The sequence below is a fragment of the Morone saxatilis genome, unplaced genomic scaffold (assembly GCF_004916995.1).
Source record: "Morone saxatilis isolate NCDOM2014 unplaced genomic scaffold, NCSU_SB_2.0 Contig7, whole genome shotgun sequence".
NCBI lineage: Eukaryota > Metazoa > Chordata > Actinopteri > Moronidae > Morone > Morone saxatilis.
Genome location: NW_023340246.1, coordinates 10,158,427 through 10,165,242, shown reverse-complemented (window position 1 = coordinate 10,165,242; position 6,816 = coordinate 10,158,427).

Here is a 6,816-nt window from a genome sequence, read left to right as displayed (position 1 = left end):
CACACACACACACACAAGACACAGTATCAGCACCTCAGAAGGTGCCTCTTTTCACCACAATTGACTCCAATCAAACCAATCTCCAACACAAACCACACCTAGAGGGTCTGTGCTGGTCCAGCCTTGCTATTATGTATCCTAAGACAACCAATGTTAAATTAGAGGTAACAATCGTTTCACACACAGACACACTAAGGGTATAGTGTTTTTGTTATACTGAGAATCCCTGACTTGGTGTTTAGCTGTATGAAAAATATGACACTTACATAGTCATTTAGGCATACATCAGTGTGTGATATTGATAAGTGAAAGTTGTATTTACTTACCTTAGGGGAACTCCCGGCTGCAGAGTCACTCTTACACACTCACACTTATGCAAACATGAACACACCTGCCTTCAAGGGAATCCACCCCAATGGGCATGGCCTTAGATAAATTGATCATTCATTATAATACACAAAATGGTAGTATATATGGACAGGAAACCCCCCACCACTACATGCAACAGTAACACCACAGGTATTTGGCCTGACTCAGTTCTCTTAAGTGTTATTGTTGGCACGTTAGAGAGGTGAGTTGTAAAGTACAGGTGCACAGCCCTCTGGACAGATAATTGCAGGGCGAGGAGGAGTTTTTCATATGCAAACACACACATGCATTCACTCACACAGGTGCATCCCGGTAGATAACCCAGTGTCATGCAATTTTATTACCCGGGATGACGATACAATTTCTTTTAAGGGGGATCTCTCACCTGCAACATAAAGACAACCACTCCCAACACCCACACTGAATCAAATATATTTACATTTTTGCATTTCTGCCAATTTACACCATATGATGACAGGACTTTTTGATTTAATTAAAGGAATTTGAATTCAAATTTTCCTTGCATTCGTTGCATAAATCTGTCCACTGGACTGTTTGCACAGCCAATGTACAAACCAGGTGTAAACCCACCCATGTTATGTCACCCCTTGGTTTGTGGACTACCCTTCTGAAGTCTCATGTGGCCCTCCCCCCATCTTGTTTTTCTGGAGCCAGAAGTCACCATATTTGGACAAGAGGATACATTGCTACCCCTCTATCATGATTGGATCTGATTGAGAACCCAAGGACACGTCATGGCAGTGACTTGTAAATCACAAGGTAGACACACCTGCTTTGTCGTCCAGTTTTTTGTAAATAAACTCATAATTTATGAAAAGAACGTTGTACTGTATGGAAGAAGACTTGTAACCAACGACTGAGGCCATAAACTCGTTATGAATGAAGTAGCATAATTTTCTCGTAAGCTTACATACAACTTCTTTTTGCAACCAGTATAATTGCCCTCTGTTGGTCATTAGAAAGAATTCAGGTTTAAGGCACTTTCAGAAGTCCAGTCCAGTAGTACAGTCTATGGTGCAGACATTAGCTATAGCTGACTAACAACATTCTCTTTGTTTGTAAGGTTACAGCCTGGGTTAAGGATCTATTCGCAGAAATGGAATAAAATATTCATAGATAGGTTTTCATTAGTCTATAATCACCTGAAAACAATAATGGTTGTGTTTTCATTACTTTAGAATTAGCCATTTTTATCTACAGAGGAAGTGGGTCCCCTTCTATGGATGTTGAACCACCATTTTTCTACAGTACCCCAGAACAGACAAACCCAACACTGACCTCCATCGCGGCATTTTGCATTGTATTCAGGTTGTTGCAGGCTAATTGCTAGATGCCACTGACACAAGGGTACTTAAAAACAACATTCACAACTAGCACATCCACAGTGTTGTAGTTTCCCACTGTCTGGAAGCTGGTCCTGGCCACTGGCAAATGTTAGCACACTTTTGTTTTTGTTTCGCTCTTGTGTATTAAAGAGATAGTTTTTGTTTTTGTTTTTAAGTACAATACAACATTATGACATTCATAGTCAGTGTATTACTACCTACAGGAGACACAGCCCAGTTTGGAGAAGCAGGGAAATGTACTGCCATGGAGGGGGCTGCAGAAAAACGTATTTTAGCCAAATAAAAAAGAACATTGTCACCGCTTTACCTTTCCATCATTTTTGGCACTTACTTCCAGAACGTCCGTATTCTTCCGCCTGTAGGCCAGCTATGCCATGCACTGTATTATGCCACAAATCAGCTTTTTTGGTCGTTCAAACCAAAGTTGTGAGATCAGACTGAAACAAACTATTTAAAATGTTACTAAAGATTTCAAAGGATGATGTGTGCTTGTGTTTTTCCAGACTGCTGTGCTGTAACTATTTAAGACTCCTTTTGAAGGGTTTGTTATTTTTAAATGTGTCAGCTGGAAACATTTAAAAAGTCATTACATTTTTTAATTTTCAACCAACTTATTGGAGTTAACATTAGCTAGCTACAGGTGATAAAATCTGCCAGTGACAGTTGTCAGTTTAAAGGTTAGAAACGAGAAGCCTATTTTTGTCTCTCTCTGTCTGCAAGTAAGGACCCAGTGTTTCAAAAATGATCAATAATTTGGTGTGGTAAATCAGCTACTGTTATTATAAACGCCATATGTGCTGCATGAGAATGGAAATCTTGTATTAAGACTAACCAAGGGGGTTGGTGCTCTACGAATGGTGAATTGCGCTCGTTCCATCTTAACGTGGCTTTTTAAGCTCCTCAACTTTCCATTTATTTTAGAATAAAATAAAATCTGACACTAAAATTCTAAAATGTTTCAAACTTGTATAAGTAAGTAAGTAAGTAAGTANNAAAGCACATTTAAACACAGTATAAACTGACCAAAGTGTTGTACAGTAGATAACTAAAAAGACAAATAATACAGAATGTACACATGTAATACATGTATGTATATGTATGCTAAGTATCTCTAAGAGACAACATACATATGCCTCGGTGTTGAATGCCCCCTCTGAGCTGGGCAGAAAACAGGCTGTTCCTGAATCAGCCAAAGGCAGACATTTTCTGGGAGGGCATGGTGAGGATTGCAAAACAGGAAACACAGGGCCTTGATAAGTCACACACACACATACACAGCCTTGCACATTCAAAAAGTGTGTGGGCATGTTGCACAGGGCACTTGGAAATAGGTTTGAGTGAAAAAGAGAGTGTGTGTCACAGCAACAGGGCCCCTTCTGATGCTCTTCTTTACACACCTCAGTAAGTACAGGATGTGTGTATGTGCAAGTTGTGAAGTTGAAGATGTGTTTAGGGTTCACGGTCTGAGGCAAGATCACAAGGTGTGATGGAAATGAGGCTGTAAGCTAGTTGGCCTTCAGTTGCTCTGCAGGACTAACAGGTACCAAAGGAAGGAGGCCTGGGTAAAGAAAAGAAAGAAACATGAAGGCAAAACATCAAAAACAAAACTAAAGGAAGAGTAAAATGAGTAAGCACTCATTAAGATGGATGAGTACGTCCTTTTCTTCATCTCTCGCTGTATCTGTTTCACTTTAATACACACAGACACACACTCATATTCAACACGGTGTTGTCTTTTGTGTGAATCCTGCACAAGTTTGAACACGCACATTGGCCCATGATGACTTAAACACACACACAGTGCACACATGTTGAACCAGCACTTAGCACAGTGTAACCAGTGTAATCAGAAACATGATAGGGTTGTGTTACAAGGAAGTTATTGTTGCTGTTATAATTGTGACAAAAGATGCTCATCCTTAATTACACAGTCATATGGCTACCAGTTTGTTTGTATTCCTGTTGGCAAAAATCTTTAATGTAGCTACTTTTAAATGTTCCTTGATCACATCCTCAAACACCTGCACCTTTTTCTTTGCCTCCTTTTTTTCTTATTCCTTTTATGTCAACCAAATTGCTGTTATTCAGAAATGTATTTTATACCTTTGTCCTCAATCCTGCCATTCAAATAACATACAGGAGCTTCACAGCTTAAAAAAAAGTCTGTGGTTTATTAAACTGAATATATTTGTGCATAAAGAAATTATAATTGGGCTTAATTACAGTGCTCTTCAGAAGATGGAAGATGGAAGGTGTGGCCTGACAGCATTACATTCAGACTTGTGCCGTGTTGAAAGTGATATGGAAACAGTATTAGGTCCTACGTACATGAGACTGCTGTCATGATTTTTTCTTATTTTACCCTTCATTATGATACACCCATTGTTCCACTAGCCCAGTATTCTGAAACAACAACATTCAAAATATTCGTTCCCATCAGATTGAAATCCTAATTGTCCTACAATCTGGTATCCCGAAGCTCACTGCTACAAAGGTCCCTTTTCTGAAAATACACACTCTTCCTAGAGTTGGAAACATGCAGGAAAGGATGAAGCCTTGTCATGGTAACAATAATAAACGTGGTTAACGTTTGGTTAGGTTTAGGCATCAAAATAACTTGGGTTATAATTAGCAAAAGATCTAGTTTTGGGTTAAAATAAGTAGGCTATGTTAGGGGTGCCCGGTTAGCTCAGTCGGTTGAGCTGGCGACCCATATACGGAGTTGCTGCAGCGACTCGGGTTCGACTCTGACCTGTGGCCCTTTGCTGCGTGTCATCCCCTCTCTCTCTACACACCTTTCCTGTCGATCTTCAGCTGTCCAATAAAGGCATGAAAAGGCCAAAAGAAAACTTAAAACAAATAAGTATGTTAGTTGTGTCAGTTAAGTTAACTACATAAGTAGGTGATACCACAGTGTGACTTTTATTTTTGGAATAGCAGGGCTGTTAGACAAATGGGCTTTTGTCCAAGGGGACATTTTTCAGACCATTGGGGTTTTGGAATAAGATAAGATAAGACGTTCCTTTATTGATCCATCGTAGGGGAAATTAAATTTAGTACAGCAGCACAGGTGAATGTAGTGCAAAGAGTAAAAGAAGAGAATAAAGTACAATAAAATACAATATGATAAAATAAAATATGTATGCTAGATGAAGTAGAATATGGTTAGCCTGTGTATATTTATACATGTACAATGTTTGTGTAAAAAAAGAGTTGTGGTTGACAGGTTCTAAGTCTCAGTCAGCGGAGGTAAGAGGGACTGGGTGCTGTGGCATTGTGGAGATGGCTGATGGCACAAATGAGCGAAATGAGCTATAACTGGACACTGAACAAAAGACTAATAGTAATATTTTTGTTCCACCTACAGTCATACCGAGCACAGACTGCTACTTTAAAATCTGAGTCTCATTTATAAATGCAGTTATTCAAATCAAACTGGTTTCTTTATCCCTAAAAATAACATACAAACCACTACAGCACAAATCAAACTCAAAAAGTGAACTTCAGAAACCCCCTGTAGGAGCTAGAGCCTGAGAAAATATTTATCTTGTTGCTAAAGAGAAACACAATGAAAGGTACGGTTTTATTCTTGCTATTATGGGGAACTTACTTAGTGTACATGCTGTAGTACGGGTGTGTGTGTGAGTGTGTGTATGTGTGTGCGTGGAGGGGTTCTCTTGAACAGGATGTACTGTTGTAGTGCAAATGCCTAAAAGCTTATTTTGCTTGTGTTTGCACATGAGATGAAGAAGCAAAAAAACCCAGATCCTTTACTATAATCCTCAGGTCCGCAATGTACCCATTGTTGCGACTTAACCACAACCCGCCTGTCATCCCGTCAGTCTGAGGGAGGAGAAGCTACCACCAGATACAACTCTCAGTTTGGGATGTACTTTATCATAATGTAGACCTCCAGGCACACACACAAAAAAGCATGATCATTTACAAATACAGCTGAATGGATAAGTTGGCAAGCAACACTGTCGAATGCAAAACTATGCAAATGAGATGCAAAGAGTGAGTCAGGGCTATGATGGAAAATTTCTTCTTGGCTCAGAGATAGCTTTTCACTATAAGTAAATAAAATGGGACTGGTCTTGAGGTTTCAATCATGATTACACAACAGTAATAACAGGAACTATGTTTACTCTATATTTAAGTACAATTGTGAGGTACTACTTGAGTATTTCAACTTTGTGCTACACTACCTTTAAACTTCCACTCCACTGCATGTTGTGTATTTATTACTCCGCTACACCTGTAGTTATACTTTTTAGATTTACATGAAAAACATATATATATATAACAATATGTTTTTTTAAATAAAATATTAATTTTTATGTTACTTCATACGAATTAAAGGTTTCATCTAAAATATAAGAGCCGCTTCTAAAATAGGATGCATTGTTAAAAGTAGTTAAAGACTGCTTTCATGTTAATGGCTCAGTAATAATATTTTAGTTAGAAATATGCTAAATATATTACTGTGAAAGCTGACATTATTGACACTTTAAGTACATACAAAACTTTGATTGCGTGACCTTTACTTGTAATATTTAATATGGTTGCACTTTTACTTAAGTAGGAATTTGGATGCATTACTTTTAGATTGTTGTATTTGTAACAGTGGTGGGAAAAGATTACTTGCTCTAAAAGTACAATGTCACCACAATGTTGCAAAGTTGTTTTCCTTGTATGCAAAGTTCTTGTTTCAGTTGCTCCCTCCACAGGGAGGTCAAAGGTCAGGGTCAGACACAGTTTGTAATCCTGTTTGAGGGCATCTGAGCTGAACAGGTGCTTGTCAACACCAGCTTGAACAGTATGTACATAAACTATGTGGCATACACTGTATATACAGGGATTAAAGGTCTAATAAGTGACTTAGATCCTTACTTATCTCATAATCATCCCCCTGTATGTTCCTTAAGAGCAGGAAGAGGTGGCAATGGAACAAAAAAAACCTCCAGATCCAGCTGATAAATGAAGAACAGGTTTGACAGCTATGACTGTATCCTCCTCACAAAGACAGCAAGCGATGGATGGAGACTTTGGGAGGAAGAGGGGAAAGAGAAAGAGCGAA